A 25,290-nucleotide genomic window follows, 5' to 3' on the forward strand; every position below is an offset into this window, starting at 1 on the left:
GTAGAGGTTTTGTCTGTCTTGCCACTTAACCTATCGAATGCTAACATTACTACTTGGAAAACTCATTTTAACACTGGGAACATGAAATATTAGCAAAGTGCGCGTTATGGGACAGAGGCCTTGTTCCGAGAACTATTCTATTTTTCAGTATAATGGCAACAGTTGCACTCAAGCCTAAACATATTTTTCTACTTTTTTGTTGAAAATTGTAGTTGAAATGGTACCAGTTACCACAGAAAACGTTTTATCCGTTGTTCCCACTTTATTAGTGAGCGTTAGAAATGCCTGGAAGGTGGTAACTAGCACTTGCTGCACTCACTAACTCCAGTATTGTTTTCTGTAGCAGGTTTCAGTCACAAACTAAATATTCACAATGTATTTTTCTTTGTGGTCTCTCAAATAGATTTAATTACTTCTGGCCAATCAATGTGGACCTATGACAATGTCTAAAGTATTACAGCTGAGTCGGTCTTGTCTAATTTTCCCTTCTGCTCACTTTATTTCAATGTGAAGTAAAATATTTATTTAGACAATCAAGTCCATTAAAGTTCAGAGTACAGGAAACAAAGAATTGTACAAACATAAATAAGTAAAAATAACTTGTGCAAATAAGCAACGTCTCGCAATGTGCTAGCTTTAAAACTTTATTTTAAAACCCTAGGGCCGTGGTTAAAGTGCAATATTGTAAAGCGCTAGTATCTAAAAATATAAAAGACATGAGTGTATTTATTAATGATGCAGTGCAGACTATGACACAAACTCTCTCTTCAGTATTATGTTTTAGGCAGGATAAGTGGTGGTTCGTGCTCGAGTGCACTCATTTCATAGTGTGCCCATGTACTCAGCGGCTGCCCCTTTCCCACATTTTTTAAAGAATTTGCAGTGGCTGCCCCCGGTATTGAGCAGGCCTCATGTAGGAACCGGCCGGCTTCCAAAAATAATTTTCTCTTTAGTGACTGTTTGCATGTTCTTAACCCATGCTGCGAAAGGATTGGCCTTAGGTACTTTCGCTACTGTTGTAGCAGGCCTGCGCAGCAGCATGCAATGTGGGCTGCCGCTTTTAAGGGGTATTGGCACGGCCTACATTGCCCATGTCTCTGCTTCAAATTCTTCCAGTTTGCCCTGTTTTCCCATATGGGCGTTTTAAGGGCCTAAGTGCTTGTATGCTCTTAAAGGCTTATTTTCCAATGGTTAATTTCATGTAAGAGCCTTCTCCTACATCGCAACCAAGACCTGGAATGAGCTCCCAGTTAACATCAGATGCTCCCATAACCTGCACACCTTCAGGAAGAACCTCAAGACCTGGCTCTTCAATTGTTTCAGAGCTCCCCCCCTCCCCCCCTCCAGCGCCTTGAGACCCTCACGGGTGAGTAGTGCGCTTTATAAATCCCTGATTGATTTGCCAGCCTGTGGCACAGGGAGACAGGTCAACTAGTCTCTCCTCCGGCACAGGGCAGGCTTGAGTATCCCCAATATGGCTACTGTATTTTTAGTGGTCTTGCCTCAGCTAGGATTGCCTCCTTGCCATTAAAGAAATACTGGCCAGTTGCTTTTGTTTTATGAGTCTGACAGGCCTGGGTATGACACTAATTCGGATTTTAAACAAAACCATATATATTTATATGTAATATTCCTTTTTTGCCTTTGTTTCCAAATTATTTACCACTTTTCTTTAACGTAGCTTAGAACACATTTAAAATAGCTTTTTCTATTTATATTTGCTGTATGAAGTATGTTAGGATAAAGGATAACAAATACCGTCTTTTAGTGATATTTCTTGTTTTTGTACTAACCGAGAAATGAAAATACTGGTAATGCTGGTAGAAAACAAGCTAGATGGCAACCCCAGCCTCAGTAGTCTCCCCTCCCAGAGCCTTTCACCACCACCTGGCATGAGGGGATGCAAATGATGAACCCTTCTCTTGCCCTCCACGTGTATTGTGAGAGCAGATGCTGGGCTGCAGTGCCTGGTGTCCATCCCTGGTGAGTGGAGCAGCCTTTCAAAGAAATTTACGTGATCCAGCCTGCTGTGAGACTGAATGACAGTATAAAATCCTAGTTGCACCTACTGCACTATGCTTTAAAACTAGGTTTTTAGGCCACACAGTCATGAATGATCAAATCAGTGCTCTTCTGAGCAGCTGCAGTGTGTGTCTGCTCTCTGTGACTGAGAACTGCGGTCACGCAGACTGTCTACAGTTAGTGCACTTCCATTGATACTACTGTGGAGCAGTTTTAAGATCTTCTTAGAGTTTCTGGTTGCTCAGATGAGTGCAATTTCTGATATTTAAATGATTCCATTGTCTTCATTGCTTAATTTTGCTCGTGAGAAATTGTCACTGATAATTACACTGAAATCATAAAAAATGTCACACATAGCAATCTGAAACCTTGGCAGCTATGGCCGCTGCTCGCACCGCATCGAGCACCGCTTCCACTTTGCATCACAACCGCAACGGATGCCAAGACCGACTCGCACCTCAGTGTGAGCCGCACTAAGAAAGGTACTGTTAATAAGTCTGTTCACGCTGTTGCTGGCCCGTACCGACGCGGTCATCTGGAACTAGGAGACTCTGTTGTTTTAAGCATTGCAGTAGGCTCGGACCGAGCCATTGACTCGTACGAACTATGTTTTCAACTTATTTTTGCCATTTAAAGACATCTGGTGAATTAACTATTTTTAAAGTACTGTATTGTGGATTTTTATCATATTTGGTCTTGTCTTAAGTATATAAAAATATTGGATATTTTTCTAAACTGGTGTGGTGTCTTTTTGTAGTGCTTACACTGTATTACTGTTGGTTATGTGCAAATGCTTTACACACTGCCTCTAAGATAAGCCTGACTGCTGGTGCCACGCTACCCAGGAGGTGAGCAGGGGTTATTTTAGGAGTGTAACTCCCTTATCATGACTAGAGTGGTGGTTTCTGCCTGGCTTTGGTGCAAACCTTAGCCAACCAGAAATCCCATTTCTAACAATCAGGTTTAAGGAGAGTGATTAATAATGCCTCGCGCAAGGAAGGAGGCACTACACCATCTTCGTATGCCTCCTCATACATGGCTGCCAGATGGGGGATCAGTAAGTCTTTGTATTCCTTATAAAATTCCCCGGGCAATCAATCAATGCCCAGAGCTTTATTGTTTGTAAGAGAGTTTATAGCTTCTCGCAACTCGTTCTCCGTTATGCGATGACTGAAGTATTCTCAATGGTCATCAGAGAGCCACGCCAGGGCTATATCATCCAGGTAATTACTTATTTCGGTGGTAGCTGTCATTGTCCCCGTCGTATCCAAACATGCATAGTAATCTGAAAAGCAGCGTATGATGGATGGGGTGTCGTATTTAGGGATGGCCTGTGTGTCCACTATCTGAGTTATGTAAGATATTGTGTGCATGGGTCGTATCTTGCTGGAAAGCATTTGTCCCAGCCTGCCTCCTTCTCCATAAACCCATGCTGTGTATCTTCATTGAGATATATTTGAGTTCACTGTCCGCAAATTCATGGTAAGTGTCAATTTTACCCCTAATATTAGCCAGGAGTTGGGGGTCGGGTGTTTATGTATTCAGTCTCTTTGTGTAATGTCCGCTTCAACCATGGCTAGCTGTCTTTGGATATCTTTGAGTATACCCGCGTGTTTGCCAAGGCAGAATCCGTGGATCATTACCTTGAAAGCCTCCCATAGTATCTTGGCGCTATTCACTAAGCCTACATTATGCTCAAAGTAGACAGCAATAGCCTGTCTTAGTTCAGCTTTAAATACTTGGTCTTGTATTGCGCTGGGTTGGAAGCGCCACATGTACTGCCGCAGAGTTGTAGTATACTAGTTTAGAAACCACTACATTTATTATTATCCTATCTTGCTGCTCAGCCCTATCTGAGTGAATGGTAGAATGTTGAGTGAATGAGGTAATATAGAATGTGGTGTGTGGATGTATGACAGTTGGAAAAGAGGGCTGAGTAGCAGGAGAGCTGCTCCTGGTGGGGCTTAGAAAAGGACTTAAAAAGCTTAGGAGAGACTTGAATGATACTTAAATGATTACCTGATTTAACCTTGAAATCTATCAATAAACCATCTTCAAACAATACCACTCGGCTACAGATCATCTTATTACATCTGGCGACGTTGGACTTACCTACACGGCATGAAACATCTAAGATCATCAAGGAACTTCTTGACAAAGATTTAAAGCATCAAGTAAGAGAAAATAATTTATTTAAAGCTATTTGAACTTTACTGGCACCCCTTTAGTTAGCCCCACCAGTGACCTACCACCGGTCGCCCTCCAAATTGGATGTGCCAGTCTAAGCCTGCATACAACTTAAGTGTGCCAGTCCCAGTACAAAGCTTCTTCCTGTCTACTCCTATTTGTTATTGAGGGCACTGCCTGTTTAATACAGAAGAGCGTAGGGACTATTGTGACTTATACTTTATTCCCTGAAATTAATTGAAACCTACATATGGTCAACACGTGCGTGTGAAGTAGACACACCCCTCAGGACTATTTTAACTTATTTTATTCAAAAAGAAACTGTAAGAAAGTACTGTAATTCTAATACAACTTTAATGTTATCAACGCTGGATGGGAAGAACATGTCATTATAATCTGCACAGGGAGAGTGTAGATTTTATTTTGAAAAGAACTGCCTAACGTGATAATTTTGTCAAAAAGAGAAAGTCAAGGCAGATGGAGACAGCCGTACATCTTTGAAAAAAAAAAATGTATTTATTCGCTCTAAAAACGAGGATCAGTGAAAATAAAAACATGGAAATGTTTTAACCACATCTGAAGTTGAAATGGTAATGTGAACTGCCGGTTATTCACACACACGAGACAGTGGGTGATTAAAAGTTGATTTACATGCTGTTTAAGTATAAACACAGCTCGAGCGGCAAAGCGCTTGAGAGGCACGAGGTGGAGCAATCCTGTTAAGAATTCAAAAGATAACAGACAGCGCGTTTAACCTCTTGGGAGTGTTAAAAGTAAACACGATCTGATATATACAATGGACGGGCCATATATTCACACAGTGACAGTTGGTTCACCGCTTTTTATTTTCAAAACACTGCATGCGGCTCGTGCGAGCAGCCTCACCTTCTCGTCATCGTCTTTTCGTCAGTCCTCCGACAGTCTCCGCAGCTTCAGTGACGTCTTCTTCATGGCATGTCTGTGGACTGATTCACGACGTTTGGGGACGTTTACGCACCTTGAACCTCCCGGCATCTCCCACGTTGACGTGCCTCCATTGTTGTTTGGCATTCCTTTCGTCAACTCATGTGCAGTTTTCATTTTTTTCCGTTTCATTTCAGATTGTCTTTTCAACGATAGGCTCGCTTTGTTATAGAATTGCCTATCGGTGTTTTCTGCAGCGATGGGCACGCTTTCATCACTTTTCCTACCAAGTATTCCACGAACTACGGTGTGCCTACACAAAGATTGAATCGAAATCTTCACAACAGGTACCGGTTTTCTTTTGTTCTTCGTCCTACTTGGTACACCATTAGGACATAGTGCACCCAATTCTTCAGCGATGCGCACGCTATTTGATAATTATCAAATACAGCGCGTTTTACTTCAGCGACGCGCACGCTAATCTATAATTAATTAAATGCTGCGCTCCTCATTTTAGTGCCGAGCATGCTATTTAGATACTTATTACAATCAGGCACGTCAGAAATCAAATGTGCACACTATTATTTATGAACTGCTCGAGACTGATTACTTCGAATTTCTCTTCATCTAGTATATGGTGAGCAGCAACTTCAAGTAAGTTTTTCCACAGTTTATGAAAGAAATAAGTCTACCTATTTATGGTCTGTTCTTCATCAGACAACGGTGTCCACTTCATTTATTTTAGTTTGTTATTTTATAAAAGACTGTATTTAAACTTTACCATCTATAGTTCAACATTTTAAGAGTCTACATAATTATATACTTACAATTCAAGTGTGGCATCTAAAAAGCAATTAGCATTCTAAAGTTAATCTGCTAATTTTGAAGGTTATTTTCACAAAAGTCAAATAGCATTCTAAAGATATTTTACTATTTTATATGTTGAAAGACTAACCTGTGTTCCATTAGAAGTTATATACAGGAGTTTAAAGAATAGCTTCTAAAGTTAAATTACTATTCTAGAAAATTATAAATATAGCATACTAAAGTTAATTTGCTATTCTAGAACATTATTACGTGAATTTTAAAAATAGCATACTGAAGTTAATTTGCTGTTTTGTATAGTAAGATAAATACTATACACATGTATAATATTAATAGTTAAATGACACACGTTAACATATATGGTCATAACTGTCACAAAATTAACCATACAAATTTACATTAATTCTATTCTATGCACGTGACTGTCATCTATTCAAATTATAGTTAAATACTACGCATTAGCATATATAGAAATGACTGTCACAAATTTGTTCATACAGATTTGTAATTATTTCTATCCTATGCACATAACTACTACCTAATTATTTTATAGAAATTACATACATTACATATGACTTTAATGTTTAAAACCTACATATTCCTATTTAGTGTACGTTGTGCACACGTCACTTTATAGAAATATAATTTAATTAAACACTTTTTGGTGATTTACTCGTTCGCATATATTAATTGTTGATTTTCCGTTTCTTTCACTTTGCTGGTCTGGCCAACTGGCATGTTGTGTGGGTTACGAAAAATTAATTTCACTTACATCTTGTGAAATTCAATGCGAAAATATATATTATCAATCTATTCCTGTTTTATGTGTAAAGGGGAAGGGGTGGTCGTTATGGAAAATTTTATGTATTTATTCATAATTCCCATTCTACAATGTAAGATCCAATTTTAGAATGACCATTCTTATACTTTACGCTATTCTTTTGTTTATTCAATTATAAGAAGGAAGGTGATGTAGTATACTAGTTTAGAAACCACTACATTTATTATTATCCTATCTTGCTGCTCAGCCCTATCTGAGTGAATGGTAGAATGTTGAGTGAATGAGGTAATATAGAATGTGGTGTGTGGATGTATGACAGTTGGAAAAGAGGGCTGAGTAGCAGGAGAGCTGCTCCTGGTGGGGCTTAGAAAAGGACTTAAAAAGCTTAGGAGAGACTTGAATGATACTTAAATGATTACCTGATTTAACCTTGAAATCTATCAATAAACCATCTTCAAACAATACCACTCGGCTACAGATCATCTTATTACAAGAGTGTATGAGGGAATAGTGAGTTCCAGCTGGACTGGTGCGTGGTCCGAATGGGTTTTGGGCATGTATGCCATTGCAGTGGTCCAGGCACTAACATCCGCAGTGGCTATCCAGAAGTCTGTCCTTGACCACGTATTGTGAGTGGTGGAGATGCAGGTGCCCTCCTTGCGGTGTGGGTATCGTAGTCTCCATATATAAGTCATGGCATAATCATCCATCCCCTCCCTGAGTATCTTAGTAGATTGTCTCCCATACCTATCATTGCCTGTGGACCTAACCATAAGGGGGTCAATACAGGCATTAATATCCCCTCCCCCTAGCGTTGCAGACGGTGGAAGCGTGCGCAACTTGGCCCATATGCCTGCAAAAAAGGAGGAGTCATCTGTGTTCGGCCCATATGCAGTGACTATAGTTATAATTGTGCCGCTAAAATCTCCCTGTACAATAACATACCTCTCCTGGTCCTCTTTAAGCGAGTGGAGTAGCGTGAATGGCACACCTCGTTTAACAAGAAGCACCACGCCGCTGGCATAGGTAGAGTATGAGGATGCTAATCTATGTGTGGCCCACCTAGCTCCAATTCTGCACTCTGTGGCACCAGTGAGATGGGTCTCCTGGAGACAGGCCACATCTATGTGATGTTGGTCTAAGTACGCAAAGATTTTCCTAATCTTCTCTAGGTTTTTTAGGACTCGTACATTCCATATCATGAGAACCAGTTTTCTCGTGGCCTGGAATCTGTTATACATCCCCTGTGAGCTTGGCTACTGCTGCAAGATCCTGCTGTGTGGGTGTGTGTAGTACACTGCATCTGGCACCAACCTTTGTGACTGACCATTTTTCTGAACTTCCCCCCCTTACCTCCCCCGCCCACTTCGCCACCCCAAACATAGAGACGACAAACCCAAAAATCTGATAACAATGCCCCCCACCCCTAAGCATTCCCATAATAAAACAAAGAAGAGGATGTGATGCACATCTGTTCGCCCTCTCAACTATGAACAAGGTTCTCCTGCCAAAAAGCGCAGTCAGAAGCTTCTCTATGTAGCACGCCATATTGCCCGTATTGGTAGTTTCTGACACCCCAATTAAGTGCAAATTATTGCGACGTGACCTTCCTTCCAAATCCTCCGCCTTCGCCATAATTGCCGTCACGGTCTTATCAATGTTCACTTGTTTCATCTCCATTTGGCGCTGTGTATCTTCCGTGTACGAAATGCGGCACTCTGCCATGTCAATCCTCTCCGTATGTCTATCGAGTCGTTCAGACATGCGGTCCACAAGATAGGTTAAGGTGTCTGAGCGCAGTCCCGGGCACACGTGGTGGGGATATCACAATGTTGTGGAAGTCTTATATGAATTACAATTGCAGTGGTCGACACCAGTATAAGGTTGAAAAGTTTTTATAATGACGCAACAACTGCATTGAACCAAACAACCAGCCGACACGTGTTTTGTCACTAGGAATGGTCCTGTGACTCTTTAGGGCTGTTCCGTGTTTGAAGGAATGAGGACAGCAGGCCCCATAGAGCCGGTGATAATTCCAACCCGGTCTGCGGTAGACTCAATGGAATGGATGAGTAGAAGTGAAGGTTTTCTTGGTCGGTAGCCGGCACGGTGTAAGCGCTATGAGACAATCCGAGGCGGGTGCGCCAGGAGGCAGGTGGACACATACAGAGCCGCCAGACACCAGGCAGATCGCTGCGTATATAATCAGTGCAGTCCCCCGGCATCACTATCAGGTTAGCAGAGGAACCTAGTCCGCCCCCCCAGGCCGCTTTCCGTTACTATCTCACCTGCGGTAGCACTAGGTTCCCGCCGTCCGTTCCAAAGTCCTGTACGGCGCACGGGGCCGCCCAGCCACATGCAGAGCTGATCGGTGCCCCTAAAAGCAGAACCCCTGCCTCTGTGAAGGCCGTCCAACGTTGGTCCCGCGTCCGGGTCTGTCCGCCGTCGGCAGCAGTATGGTGTCTTAGCGCCGCGGTCACCCCCTCTGCTCCTCCGCATCCGATGAGGCAACAGTGGGTGCCTAATGGCAGGGCATGTCTGTGTTTCCAGCGGTGATTCCAGCCAGGCACAGCCCCAGAACAGAAGGGTCACGCCCATGGTGACTTTCGGCCTCCAACCGGGGGGCTTGCATACCAGACCCGCCAAGGTGTGCGCAACCACCCAACAACAGGTCTCGCCTCAGCTCAGAACGCGCCTCGGCCCTTGCTCCAATCAGCATGACTGTCGATGGCGGAAAACAAGCCCACCGGTCGCCGTCATCTTCCAATTCGGGTAGCGATGATTGTGGGTCAAATATCCGGTTATATTCAGAGGATGATTGCAGGATTTGGATACGACAGGAGGTGCTCACTTACAAAGCGGCCATCTCTAGCCGTGGCTTGCTCCACCCCCGCACTGCAACCATCTTACAGACTCTGTCTCCCGTGAGCACCAGATTTGCTCAAGCAAAGACTCACCAACAGAATCTGGATTCCGGTGACTCTCTGATTCTGCACCACTCTGCACCTGACGCCCTCTGCCCCAGTTTGTGTGTCCAAACACCACAAGGAGGTTTCCCCAACGACCCTGGCCTGAGATCTGGTGATCCTCAACCTCCCACAAGCTTCAAGACAACACCTGCAGCCTCAACCTGAAGGGTCGCCCGACCACGACCAGAGCTGGTAAGAAAACCTGACGCCAGAAGACACCCCTGCACCCGATGCCCCACTGCCTTGGGTGGCCCAACCAATGGTGTCCAGTCATCCCCCAGGAACCCAACTTACCCCTCCAGCTGGTAGTTGCCGTCAGGAAGCCTCCCTGCCCATGCCTGCAGCAACTTCACACAACTGAAGGTCTCCACTAAAATGCACAGGTTCCCGACTTCCTTTTATCACCCTGCACCCGGCCACCTTAGTGCCGTTGGTAGTTCAAATGAGTGCCCATATAGACCTTGGGAATCCTTGGTCCTAATCCCCAAAACTTCCACTCATAAGTCATGTACTTACCCGAGAAACCACTAACACGTTTTTCCCATAGGTACCCATGTTAAGAGAATTTAGGGTCTAAAATGTTGTGTTGAACTGCTGTATGTATGGGGAAAAGAAAACTAAACTGCAAATGTATAAAATGTCTTACTTACCTTGTATTGTGAGATCCTAAGGTGTGGTATCTAGGTATACACCCCAGTACTCAAAGTAATCCAAAAATAACTAATAAGTAATCTGAAAGTAACTACTGTATCACTTAAACTATTTCCAAAGCATAAACACACACCTGTAAAAATTGCAACTTCAATCACAACAGTCTTACATTTGAAAGTATATTTTACTTACCTGTGCCAAGTACTGCTTCGTTCTAAATTAAAACGTAAGTATACAATTTTAATACTTACCTAATTGGTCAGGATTATGTCTCTGAGTGTGAGTGAATATAATAAATGCTTAACACGTCCTCTGGATAAGCCTAACTGCTCGCCCACACTACCACAAAGAGAGCTTGTAGTACTTACCTAAATTTGCCTCTGCTATACCTCTGGTTACTCCCTGGACTCTGTACACACTATACCTCATTTTTGTATAGTACATACAGAGCCAGCTTCCTAAAGTGGGTGTATGTGTTTTTTAATTGGAGCCAAGGATCCGCCCTTGGGGGGGCCACAGTGAGCGCCACAGTGGATCTTCGGATCCTCGTGCAGGCAAGAAAAAAAATCCACAATTTCTTCCCCACGAAGGGTTCCCTCAGAGACCCCTCCATAGGTCCCATGGGGTCAGGATACTTATATTCTATTTCTACTTTATCCCCCCCCAACTCCCGGAACTGTGTGCCAATTCACAAAATGACAGTCGCAACTTTTCTCTCAGGTTGTGGTTAGCCAATCACAGCATTGCTATTGGTGCGTGGGTCTGTGGATCCTCCGTCATGGATCTGCATCTCTAGATATACATAAATCTTTTTTCTTTAATAACTCCAAAACTACTGAAAAGATTACACCATATTACAAAGAGTACTCTTTCTGGACCAAGATCTAGCTTTCTGCCACATTTGGTTTAATTCCGTTCAACGGTTCGGGTTGTAGTTGTGTCTAAAATCCCTATAGGAAATTGCATGGGGAAAACGAGCTTTGGAACTCACCCTTTTTCACGGGTCCCGCTTGATGAATCACCCTAAAGCTTTCTAGACAGCAGCTGAGGTGTGAGACTGGCACACTAATTTTGAAAATTTAGCAAAGATTTGTCAAACAGCGCCAAAATTATTAGGAAAAAAAAGCTTTTTCCTATGGAATATAGGTCCTAACTATAACTACCTACTGGCGACCTCCAGTAGGATAGATATATATACCGTGATCAAGGTCTCAGTGAGACCGAAACGCGTTGGTCCTGTGGTTCCATGGACTGCTTTATCTTGCGCTTCCTGGGGGGTGCATTGCTTATGCGGATGAACCACTCCGCTGGCAATTCAAAACAAAGTCTTCAACAAGACAAAAGCTGCAACTCCAGCCAAAATTCTTTTCCAAAAGTTAATTTATTCTTAAATCCATTTAAACACTGGCACAGGTTTGACCCACGCGTTCCGGTAGCTCTGTCTACCTTGATCACATATATATATTTCCAAGGAACGGTCAGGAATACAATACCGGGCACTCTCGGGCTGGTAAATTACTGTACATGCGTTCCTGCCTCCTGGCCTTTGACATTGAGAAAGGCCAGGAAGCCGGAACGCGTGTGCCAGTTTTTTGTGGTTACACCTGTGTATAAAATAAATATACAGTAATTTACCAGCCCAAGAGTGCCCAGTATTGTCTTTCTGACGGATTCCTTGGATGTGTGGCGCGGCTCTACCACCCCACACTGAGGCAAACGTGAGTGAATATATATATATATATATATATAAAAAATTATATTCTCAATATCAAAAAGTTATATGTATATACATATATATATATATATATATATATATATATATATATATATATAATATATAGGGATAGATAGATAGATAGATAGATAGATAGATAGATAGATAGATAGATAGATAGATAGATAGATAGATAGATAGATAGATAGATAGATAAGTTTAAGTTTAAGTTTAAGTTTAAAATATTTATTGAGCGCGACATACACCTGGGCGGTTTCTTGGCGCTAAAGTAAAAGGCAATCAGCTGAGCGAAAACAGTGACTAAGACGGCAGCTGGAAAAATGGTCAGATTACTAGGGATGAGCCTGAGGGAATAAGAAAGTCTTCAGGGCTTTGCGGAAGGCGGAGTAATCATTGAGGGACCTAAGATAAAAAGGGAGAGAGTTCCAGAACATGGGGGCAAGAGTGGAAAATTTTGTGCCACCCTGTTTCTTTTTCCGGTAGCGGGGCACAGCTAGAAGAAGTTGTGCCGAAGAACGGAGGTCTCTACCAGGGACATAGGCCTTGATGGCCGAAGATATGAATAGAGGGGCCAGGCCAGTCTAGAATAGAGGGGCCAGCCATAGATAGATAGATAGATAGATAGATAGGTAGATAGATAGATAGACAACAGAGTGGCAGATCCAGGGAACCTTGGATTGCCAGTGCTTTTTACCACCAATAAAGCCCTTTGTTTGATACCCCAGAGCTGTTATCACACTCTTTTCTTTTGGAGAAGAGACTGGGAGTGACATATATATGTTACCTACTGGCGATAGCCAGTAGGTATATATAGTTAGGACCTAGCTACCATAGGAAATCCGCAACATTCTATTGGGAATAACTTTTGCGCCGGTGGAGGAATTTGCGTGTAATTTTCAAAAATTTTGGCCAGCTCCGCTCCTTCCCTGCAAGTTTCGGGGCGATTCGTGAGGTGGGGGCCGAGAAAAAAGGGGGGTCCCAAAACGTGTTTTCCCCATGTTAATTTCCATAGGACGGTCTGACAAGGCTACAGCCCGAACCGCTGAATGGAATTACACCAAACTTTGCAAAATTGTTGGGACTGATAGGCAGAAGTGCCTTTGCTATATTTGGTGAAAATTGCTCCAGTGGTTTTTACGAAAATTTACTTCAAAAAAATATATATATCTGGGCGGAGCCTAACCGCACATCTCATCGTGAGATCTGATTGGCTGTCAGCACTTCATCCAAGAAGTGTTGGCAGCCATCTTGGGACCAATATACATGATAGCACCTCATTAAAAAGCATTGCAGTTAATAGAAAGTTTTAGGACTTTAGTTACATTATAAATCATTTGTTGATGGTACCATACTCATTTTAGGAATTGTGGTGTGTTCTAAGGTGATTTTACCATGTGAAAAAGCCTTCTGCTGGGATATCATGAATCATGTTTGAAAGAAAACTATTATCTCATGCTTTTCCCACAGTGGTTTGGAAGGGGATCTATAAGCTAAACTGAAAGCATATTTTTTGTAAATTCACATTACCTTTCTCAGTCATGTGAGAATGAAGTCTGACATTCTCAGTAAAACATGTACATCCAACAAGGAAAGAGACTGTCAGTTGAATCCTTTGTGTTCTACTGCAGCTTCCCAGAGTGTTCTAAAGAACAACTAGAGCGCTAACAGTCCTACTTATTACAAAGGTATGGCACACCTGAAGCCATCTTGATTGGAATAAAGTGGTAACTCTTAAAACATTTAATTTAAAAAGGAACAAAATGAGGGGGTATATTTTGTCATAGAAAGTATGATTAGTGCTGCAGAAAGAAAAATTAGGGCACATTTTGAGTTACTTCTCAAATCCTCTTGTATTTCATTAAAAAATTCTGACATGCAGTCTCCCAAGATGGCCACCAGAGACAAAAGAGCCCAAATGTAGCCCAAATATCACCCAGATGTAGCCCAAGTATAGCCCAATGACAGAATGTCCCAGAGTGTTCTAAAGAACTACTAGAGCGCTAACAGTCTTACTTCTGACAAAAGTATGGCACACCAGAAGCCATCTTGATTGGAATGAAGTGGTAAGTCTTAAAACATTTAATTTAAAAAGGAACAAAATGAGGGGGTTCATTTTGCCATAGAAAGTATGATTAGTGTTTCAGAAAGAAAAATTAGGGCACATTTTGAGTGACTTCTCAAATCCTCTTCTATTTCATTAAAGATGTCATCAGTGATGTCACTGACCATGTCATGAATGATCTAATATGTGACATCATCAGCAGTGGATTGCGGGTGCGCGAAATATAGTTAGTACAACTAACTATATAGGAGCATTTTCAATGGTTTTGTATGAGTGAAATGTCCAGCTAACTATAACACCCCTAAAACGTATAGTTTTTTGAGTGAATATCAAAGGTTTTTTAAAAGCTAATTCCTAACTATATAAGGCCTGAAACCTATGGTTTTTTCAGTGAATATATATATATATATATATATATATATATACAATATATATATATATACAGATAGAAAGATAGATAGATAGATATTTTTTTCACAAAAAAGTACAGTTAAAAAGTGAGCTATGGTCTGACTAAAAACTTCAAAAATCACTGAACTCTGACAGTTACAGTTAGCAATGCACTCAACAAATAACTCACACACTCACATAACTCACGCTGTTGGCTATGATGCTCTACCTTTAACTATTTTTGTATCATTGATAAATAGGTGGTTTGTGAATTGCTGGTGCTGTGAGTTATTTCATGTGTTATGTGCACTGCTACCCATAACTGGCAAATTTCAGACCAGCAGCTCGGGCGCTGCTGTGGCGGGCTGGGGGGCTCACGGCGCGGTCCGCCCTTGGTGTGACTTGGGGCTGCAATTTGGAATCGAGTGGTCTGTAGAATAATTCAGGAAAGACCGTTTGCCCCGGAGACGGACTTCTGGCAGATGCCGCACTTTCTCAGATTGACCAGGTGATGTCGACAGAGGCCTGGAAGGCGGGGGGCTCCCTGATGTTGTCGGACCTTTATCCGGACGATAAATGTATCACTTATCAGGAGGTGGTGACCGCCTTTGAGTTGGGAGCAGGGCAGTTCTTGCAATATGCCAAAATTGCGGCAACAGCAGAGCAATTATGGCTAACATTTCCGGAGGAGCCGGGGCACACCCGAACCCTGGTTACCATAATTGCTATGGCGAAAGTATGTTACCCATCTTTATAAGGCGTTGAGGGATGATAAAAGAACGATCTCCTGAAAATAGAAGAAAAATGGCAGCAGGTGTGTCCGCAGGAGGTCACGACTCGAGATTGGTAAAAGATACATGGGAGTGTGAGGAAGGTGTCGGTGAGCAATCACTTTAAGCAAATCCAGTATAACATAATACATATGACGTACCTCTCACCTAGGAGGCTGCACGCCATTGACGGCTCCAGAGACCCTCACTGCCCCAGATGTCGCTATGGTCCGGCAGATTTTCTGCATATGGTATTGACGTGCCCAACGATCCAGACGTATTGGACAGCGGTTCTCGGGGAGCTGACTCGGATAACGGGATGGACAATAGATTTGGATCCACGCACTTGTCTTCTGGGCTTGATTCCTCGAGACCCCAAACGCAAGATAAGTAGGCGGTTCCTGATCTTGGGTCTAGTTATTGCCAAGAGGCGTATTTGATCCACTGGTTAACTCAGCAGGGATATCTATTGGGGAAATGGAGGACGGATCTTAGGGAGTGGGCCCTAACAGAGATGGGGCATATTAGGGGCACCAGAAGGGATGCCAAATTGCCCGAGGTGTTAATGTCGTTTGGAGCGATGATGCAGGAGATTGCGGGACAGACCTCCCAGGCCACTATAGGCAGCACATATGCAATGCCCTCCGTGGAGGGAGAGCCCCCAGGACAGAGAGGGGAGACTCAAGACATCCCCACATGATTCCTTCGATACAAGGACCTTGAGGTATATAGACCGGGCAGGGGGGAATGGATTCGGGAGGGGGTTGTTGGGATGGGGAGAGGTGGGGGGGCGAAGGGGGGCAAAGGGGGGGGGAGTTTCCTATGGTTGAGTTGTTTATGAATGTAAAAGGTACACAAAAAGATGTGGTGGATAACGGACGCTCTAGGGTCGGGAACCCAGACATTACTGCTAGCATGTATTTGAATTGTGATGTTCCCCACCTCAGCTGAGGTGGATGAAATGTATACATGGGGTTCTAGATGTGAGCTGCCGTGCTGGAGAAAACATTATGAAGATATATTTTTTTTTTAACTGCCATATTTCAGTAGTTTTGGTCATTTGAGCCAGAACCTTAACTCACTTTTTTTAACTGCGTTTTTAGAGTTAATTTACCTTGTACTTCATTTTTAACCCCCATTTTCAACTCCCGCTGTGCGAGCCCTTGGGCATATACTGCGCAGGTTTGTTGCAGGGCCAGCACCAAATCTGTCATGGCCAACACGCCTAAAGGGGTTTGAGCATGGCCCAACCTGTGCCTAATCTCTGAGGGGTGCTGAATAGCAAAGGTTGGGCACAGAGTTTGGCCAGTGGTCAGGGTGTGAGCTCTACGTCCTGTAAGATATGAACCCTAAAACCACAACTTCCACTCCCACCTAGGTTGTACAAAAGATGCTGTTTTTTCATTGACTGTCATGCCTACTGGCTTTGTCAAAGATGTCGCCTCTATATTAAAGCAGATATGTCCTGTTAAATCAATGCTACACCAATTAAACCTCACTGAAAAGTAGCATCTTACAATGACATTCATTGAGACATTTAGGACTGGATTACGATGTCGGTGGAACGAGTGTCCGACCGTAGCAGAATGGAACCGTATAACTATTAGTCAGCGGTTCCATTCGCAGTATTAGGACGCAACTGCCCTATTGGCGGTCAGAAACGCCCATTTTTCTATTACAGCGTGGGTGGCAGCCGGAAAGGGGCTACAGCACAAGCTGCAATGAAAACAAGCATTTGCAATGCAATAGGTCTCGCAATTGCGTGATTCTGAGCTATCGGCATTGTAAATGACAATGCCTTTTATTTATGTGTTTAAAAAACCTGCAATAATAAAAGGCATTGTCATTTACAATACCAATAGGTCTTGTAAAGCGCTCTGATATCTTTGTGTCAAGTTTGTGCAATATAAAACTGCAACAGCAATAAAATGCCTGATTATTAAGTTTTTACTTGGATTGTAACCCACATGTAGCCTTTCGGTAGAAATTTGTGAATAATAATTGGAGGGTGGCAAACTAATGAGAGAGTGTGTATCCCTAAACACAACTCCATTTCCCACTCCATTCGCAAACTCCACTGGCTCCCTGTGAGGTGCCGCATTAAGTTCATGGCCCTCTGCATAGCATACAAGGCCATTAACAACTCTGGTCCTCTGTTCCTGAAACACGCCTTTAGACCTTTAGAAGCATCTAGAACACTTCGTTCCTCATCAGCCCACTTCCTCAATGTGCCACGCACAAAAAAGGTCACTTGGGGTGACAGAAGCTTCACATTTGCCACGGCCAAACTGTGGAACTCACTCCCCCTCAGTATTAAGACATGCCCTACACTGCTCAGCTTCAGAAAACAACTTAAAACATGGCTGTTTGCACAATAATTGCCTTGCCTGTTCAGTTTGATCATCAAAGCGCCGAGACACCCCTGGGTATTTGCGCGCTGTAAAAATCGCAAAAATAAATAAATATCTGTCTCCTCGCTGGTCCACAACATTGTTTTTTTTAATGTGGGATGGAATACAGAAAGGTTAGTTATATGAGAACGCGTGTTTGTTTAGCAGTTTCTTTTCTGGTTGTGCACATACTAATTTTACGGTTCCTTTACTGGTTCGTTGTAATGATTTTCGTACACATCTAAGAATGCCACTCTCGTTTGCTTGCAACTTTGCATTGACATAAAGGTCTAGGATGGGAGGCTGCTCTTGGCCAATGAGTAGATTAGCCTTTTTCTACAGTTTTGCGCTGTTTTTAACGAGTTTCGCATACTTCAACACCTTATAGAGGCAAGTTATTGGATGGTATTTGTCCAATGAGGGCGCCTCTTTGGTCAACATCATGCCCATTTGAGGAAGTTCGGATGATCCAGAGGCTTGCTATTGGAATGTTTCTTGGCCCAATGAGCACACAGGGAGGGCAGTTTCCTCTGTGGTCGGTGTCTCTTGCTAATGCAGAAAGCTGTGGGTTCATGAACATACGAGATATACGGTTTAGTCACCGGTCTGCACTAAGGATTTACGCTCACAAATTTGATTGGAGACAAAAATCTGTGATTGGAGGTGGTTCTTGGCATAATGACCGGGTGAGGTTCTTACAATTTTGTGCTCAAAGTAACGAGTTTTGACATACTCAGACACCTTATCGAGGTGTGCTATTTCATGGTATTTTTTGTCCAATGAGTGCGCCTGCATCGCGATGCTCTCTCCGGTCCAGAAGCAACACTCGATTTTAACTTGAAGGATGACACGGGGTTCTGGATTGGTGGTTTTTCATTTTTGTGTAAAATTATTGGCCCCTTCTCCCTATAAATATGTTGGTAGCCCATTCGCATGGGACAAGAAGGGCTCATAGACGCGAAGTTGCGCTCTTCTAAATTACTTTTGCATGTTAGTGGGCTGGAATTGGGGGCCCGGAATGAGGAGTTTGTAAGAAAAAAAATGTCCAGCTAAAACCTAGGTGTAAGAAAACTATGATTGGCCGGTGCTCCTGGTTTAAAAATAAAAGTGATGTATCAGGAGCACCGGCCAATAAGAAGCAGCGATGGAGTTGTCAGCCAATGGCAAGCAGCAGCTATAATTTCACTCCTAAGGAGTGATTACAGCAGGTCTTGCAGACAACGCATGCGCGCTAATGCTCAACCTAAAAAGGATGTTTTCAAACATCCCTGCACCGTATGCAGGGATGTTTAGGGGCGCATCATACGTGCCCCACCAGGCCCCATAGCAAAGGGCCAAGGGCTCCCAAAGTCACCTTAAGCCTACCTTTTCATGGTGGGCAGAAAGCCATGAAAGAGCAGGCAGAAAGCGACATAGTAATCCCGACGGCGGAGCCATGGATGGCTCTGCTGCCATTTTGGGATTACCATTCCGCCTGCCGCCCCCGACGGGCTCAGTGAGCCTGTTGGAAGCAGAGCAGATTTACCCCGAGGGTTTCCCTCCGACCGCCAGTATCAAAATACGGCAGGCGGGCGGAAACCTATGATGTCAGGGGGAAAGCCTCCGATGAGCTGCCGGATGGCTTACCCCCCAAAATCGTTAGAAGGGCCATAGTGATTTGCTGTTAACTTCGTTGTTATCAATATAGCATATCAATGCTCAATCAATTTTGTGCATAAAACCTTTTTCTATTTTAACACATAAAATCATTTTTCTATTTTAACACATACTGTAAAGTAGTCTGTTCTGAATAACATAATTCCTTGCATTTTTCAGCTATAAGACAAAATACACCATTCTAGGAAGGTTTAAAAACATAATATACCTCTTTCAGTGTCATAAATATGCCCTCATGGGAGACTTGGGATGTCATTATAATATAACTAATGAACTTTAAAGGAGGGAGTGAACTGCTGGAAACCCCCAAAACACGTTATCAATTTTCCTGGTGACACCTCTGTCCTCCTGTGGGCACCACCAGGCAAAAATGCAAATGTTCACTGTACCTGCAGGGCACAAGGTACACGGTTACTGTTATAGAGATCACACAAGTATGGCTGTTTTAAATATTTTCAGATGAATTTTAGCTAGACATACAATTTGACCCTTTTTCTTTGCAGCATACAACTTCATGATCAACCCTACGGGTTTAAATCAGTTAATGACTCTGACAGTCTGCCTGTGGTGCACTGAGTGGTGGACGAAAGATAAGTGGCTGAAGTCAAAGCAGGCAAGATGTAAGGACTGGATTCACCTTTTTCAATCTCGAAGTTTGCTTGACAAGCTCTATCTGCACAGTAGACTCCTTGTTTTTTGAGAACCATCCGTAGAAATTTAAAAACCTAGTTATTTGGTGCGAGACGTTTTGTGGCATTGGCAAAGTGGGATCTGGCCCAGGGCCCCAGCCTTTCGGTGGGGCCCTGATAGAGCCAGCTCTGTTCTGCAGAGTTTTGCCCTGATGACCTTGAATAATTCTAAAACAGATTGTTTTAAATACCATTTTCCTTTCATTTATTTTTAATGTTGGTAATGTGTAAGAGTCTATTATAGACATTCTGCAGTGAAAGGTGTTTATGTTTCATGCAACATCCATAATAAAAGTTATTTTAGATCTTAACAGGACCTCACATGAGAGAAGTGGGAGGGCTTCTCAGAGATTATTTCCAGTAATATTAGTGAGCTGCTATGTAACAATACTGAAAATACATCTCACTATCTGTAAACACATTTGGAATGTGGACAAGTGTGCCTGTGGCTTGGTACAAATATGTTCTATTTGGAAATACACTAACGTTACTAGTTTGAACCACACATCATGTAAGATTGGAGGCAGTATGACAAGAAGAAGAACCTAAAATAAAAACAGCCTTAATAGTACCAAAATTGGTGCAAGAAACAGTTGATAACAAAGTGGCAGGGTAAATATGGGTGCTACTATTGAGATGAAATTGCTGTGTCTGTGATGTATCGGAGAGTAAATGCCCTGGATAATTGGTGTCTTATACTTCCTGAGTCCTATATTCAATACAGTGTCCTAGTTAAAAATTGTTAATCCGGGTTACTTATAGTCCAAATAAAGAGTATACCTTTTCTCTGAAATATAGCTTACTGGTAGATATTTCAGGGTTGGATTTGAAAGGAGAAATTCAGTCAAGAAGATATCCTTAAGGTGCTTAGAAAGTGGATTTGTGTATATGTTAAGGAGTTTGCAAAGCAGGGGTTCTGGTGCATGACAGAATAAGTGACAGTGAATTACCACTGAAAAACTATGTTGGACCCAGTTAACAAAGGCCAATGTAAAAAAAATCAAACATGTACTCCACATAGTTACTCCTACATTTGAAACAGATTTGTATTTTGTAATGATTCAGAAAGAAAAATTACGACAATAGTATATAACCAGGAGTACTGCAATGCCTAAAATTCAGTTGTGGTCCTTGCACAAGGCAGAAAATTACACATGCATAAATGACACACAAACATTTGAGACAGATAATAACACGTTCATGCAAAATGACCTGCACAAATAGCCCTCAATCTCACCCTTAACCGTAACTTGTAAATGCAGCAAGTTCACCACAGGGGCTGGATTAACCACCCTACAAATGTAAAACTAGCAGACCAAACAGTAAAACTTAACTAAAATCTATATACAGTGTCTAATTATATCTATGGTGCAAACACATTTGTAAAAAATGACTGTGGAAATAAAAAATACCTGTGGGCAAGATTAAACATTAAAACAAATCAAATTATGCCTTCCGGAGTCTCAGAAACATCCAAAATGAGTGATCCTTTCACTGGAAGTCTAATTTGCACCAACAGTCCTTACACAGGGCACATGTGACCCATAATTCATTGCACATGGACTACCACAATATGCATAAACCTTGGAAGGCAGTGTTTTTTTAATTATCTGGGAGAACTTGACTGATTCACACAGTAGTGGTTTCACAGTTGGAAACTTCACCCATCTACCAACGGTTGATGGGTGTTCTATCTTTACACCTACAACTATCTGGACTGATTCACAGTGAGAAAATAAGAGTGTCTTATCCATATGAATCGACCAATTTTGCCCTATGCGTCAATATTTTCAGGTCAGTGACTGGAACATATACGTTTAGAGGTTATAAATGCAGTGTCGGATTTGAATAGCAATGATGGGTGATTAAAAAGGAAAAAGTGTAGTTCTGAACGTTACAGTAGATGGTATCCTATGGATATGACTATATCCAGAACTATTAGTATGTGTTTGTGTCTTTCGAGACTAAAGCATGCTGGTGCCTGTTTAAATTCCTTAGGAAATATAGCACTTTGGGCTCGTGTAAACTATTGTATAACCGCGTGATTCCTTCTCGTAGTAAGGAGGAAAATCGTTTAATGTGCAACCTGCATGATCAGAGAGTTAAACAGGTTTAATCCTCTAGTGTATTTCAGGCGAGGGCGGGCGAGAAAAGGTCAGATTGGTGGAAGCCTGAACTATACCCAGGTTCGGTATACTCTGTAATTCAGTTTACATATTTAAACAAAGCTGAAAACATGAACATCATCAGACAAAGGGGTATGCGCGGCATCAACGACAAATGCACGAGTCAGTGTAACTTGGGGCACGCCCACGGTTTGTTAATGGAAAGACCTATTGAAAAATGTTAAAACAGTCCTTTGTGCGAGTACAGATATGCAAGCAAATACGAATGACAGAATAGGGCTGCGATGGTTTATTGAGACGGCTACTGCCGAGTGCCTTGCTGTCATTTACATTTACGCGCTCATTTCGTAACATGACAAAGGATCATTTTACAAAAGAAGGGCGCACATGCACAAAAAACAACGACTTCACGATCGCGTTGAAACTTCCAAAATACACCTTTAGGTTAATTATCATAACAATTGCAATTTCTGTATTTCAATTCTATTTTGATACATATGTCCGCCATTGTGCATCTACATAGTGCTAAATATTGAATTTGGTGTAAAACGAGAAACAAATCCATTCTCGCGCTGCCTCTGCCTCTCTGCCCTTCTATCCCTCACTCTGTCCACACCTTCTGCAGTGTTCAAAAGCCAACACCATTCTCGTCCCCGCCATTAACTAGTCCACACGACGACAGAAATAGGTCAAAACGGCAATCCGTTTACTTAAATCCCTTCTATGTACAGTAGATGTCCCCGCCTACCCAGCAAGGCAAAAAAAATGTAAATGCAGAACACATAACTGCACCTGCAGACAGACAATACAGAGAATGGCCAGTGGTAAATTGCAGTGAGATTAGTATCGTGCAATGCTGTTCGGACACGAAAAAAAGGCACTACCCATCTGGACTCCCTTTCAAATCCCGAAAGGTAAATCGAGAATGGTCAGGGGGCTCCTTCTGTGGTACACGCCAAACAACATGGCCGTGGTCTGGAAAATCTGCTCCATCGGATTGTAGAAATGCGTATTTGGAGTTGCCCAAAAAAAAAAGGGGGGACGGCTATGGCTATTGAATGCCACTCACATTGGGGGGAGATGAGAGAGCGGCTCGTGGTAACCTCCTTGTGGGGAGGCGATGCACTGATTTGGGGTGGGTCGAGGCCATTCCCGTAGGAGGGGTGCAGTGTCAATGAAGTCCTCCATGAAACCCCTCCCCACCAACGGAGTGCACTGTATACCACTAACAAGCCATCATGGATCCCTTTCAGCTTCATGGTCATCAGCACAGAGTGCTCTCTGAGGTCCCACTGCTGGCAAGGAACACTATCCGGCATCAGCCCAACAAGTGTCACCAGCCACTCCAATCTCTTGGTCTCCAGTAGGGTGTAATAGTCCTTCTCCCTTGAGATCTCAACGATAGTCAGTATACGCTCTGGACAGGATCACCTATAGAACATCGCTTACACAAGCTACACAATAAAGTGTTTCCATATTCACGAAGGATTGCGCCCTGGTTGGAGAGCCTTCTTCCCAACATTGGAATTGTGGACTGGTAGAAAAGCAGGCAGCGCCCTCGCTCCTTCTGTGGCTGCCGCTGTAGCACAATAGACAGGGAGGCACCACCCTTATTATCTCGAAGCCCAGGAGGCGATGAACAATGGACCTCTCCTCACCCACACCTGCATTAAATATACTCTCCAAGGCTGTCACCGGCACAGGTATGCATGTATTAAAGCGCCAGATACACGGTGTTCCACCAGCCACGCCCTCCTGTTGTAACCCACTAACGTGAGAGCAGCAGGTGCAGAACGCAGAATGGACCATTTCCACAAAGCTTACAAGAGGCACTGCGGCAAGGGGGAGGGCATAAAACACAGGCGAGGGATCTCCATGCCCACTCCCCACACACACACATATAGATCCACTCAGGATTAAGAAATACCCAGATAACTCTGCACCCCTTCACCAGCATATAGTGTCCTTCTAGAAGGAGCGCACCTCACACGAATCCCTTCCCTTAGCACAGAGACCACCCCCAAGACAGGGGTTCATCATATTCCTTTTTCCTGAGCCCTACCCAAACAGTCGACTCCCTCCACCCTGCAGACAAAGTCCCTACCGAGATAAGTGCCTCTCCCTCAAAATTAGAGGATCGCAGCTGCGTGTCACACCCCCATTGAAGAGACCCCACCGCTAAACACGTTTACGCCATAGGCGCCCCCACCCCTCGCAGTAACACGCACTACTCATGCTCACGGGGCGCTATTTTCTACGCATTTATGTGGTATCATGTTTGCTTCTCCTTCGCTGGGGGAGGGGTACACCAGTGACAGACGCACATCAAGGGTGAAAGCCCTCCCCTTTACTCACATATGGTAGGGGCCCGCCACTTACTTGTAAGTCCTCCCGCACCCCTTAGCGTGAGAGTCACGGGGCTGACTGTCCCTAACACTGCCTGGAATAAGGGCGAGTGGCGGTATGGGCTGTCACTGACAGGCGCCGGCGGCTTCTCACACAGCCGCTTTCACGGCTGGCCCTGTCCATGGTACGGCCGACGAGGCTGCGGGTCCGTTATTCGCGCATTATTCTCCTAACTGGATTTCCTAGGAAAGGCCCAGCTCTCTGACTCCCTTACCTGCCGTCGGACACGGAGGGGCCTGCTGCTGCTGCTGCTACCGTGGGGGCGTGTGTGCGAAGAGTCGCTCCTGTCAGACTGCGCTGCTGTCTGCTGGTGCTGGAAGTGACAGCGGCGCGCGGCGTATCGAGCGAAGGTGGGGGCGGGGCCGGCGCGCGGCCGGGAAAACGGAAGACCATCCGAATGAAAGGGATGCACTTGGCTCACGCGCGCCTCTGGCTCGTTGAATATAAACGTTGGCGTGGTCTGCGGGAGCACGGTGCTCGTCCGCCCTCCTTTCCTACTCTAGTCACCCGGGATGTGAGCGCGCTCCACCCCTGACAGAGGCTTCCAGAGACAAGTGCGCGCGCCCTCGCTTTTCCACCCTATTTTCTGACGCGAGGGTTTCTGCTGCTTGGTCTCTCATGCCAGTGTCTCCCCGAACCCCCTACAATGTATACCCTTGCAAGAAAACGGAATAGGAATATAAACTGCAAATGTTGACAGCGGCTCTTACTTACCAGTCTCGAAATAT

At 43.6% G+C, this 25,290-nt stretch overlaps 1 protein-coding gene across 2 annotated transcripts in view; it reads right to left on the reverse strand.

Moving 5' to 3' along the window:
- The window catches only part of MAPT (microtubule associated protein tau), a 1,132,093-nt gene extending 1,107,058 nt beyond the window's left edge, over positions 1-25,035 (reverse strand). The window contains exon 1 of one of the 2 annotated variants that reach the window (XM_078645042.1): positions 24,777-25,035. The gene's annotated coding sequence lies outside the window, so the exon portion shown is untranslated. The remainder of the gene's footprint in view (positions 1-24,776) is intronic. The other variant, XM_078645040.1, reaches the window with a different exon arrangement.
- Positions 25,036-25,290: the final 255 nt, after the last annotated feature.

Source organism: Lissotriton helveticus, chromosome 5_1 (assembly GCF_964261635.1).
Source record: "Lissotriton helveticus chromosome 5_1, aLisHel1.1, whole genome shotgun sequence".
NCBI classification, from domain to species: Eukaryota; Metazoa; Chordata; class Amphibia; order Caudata; family Salamandridae; genus Lissotriton; species Lissotriton helveticus.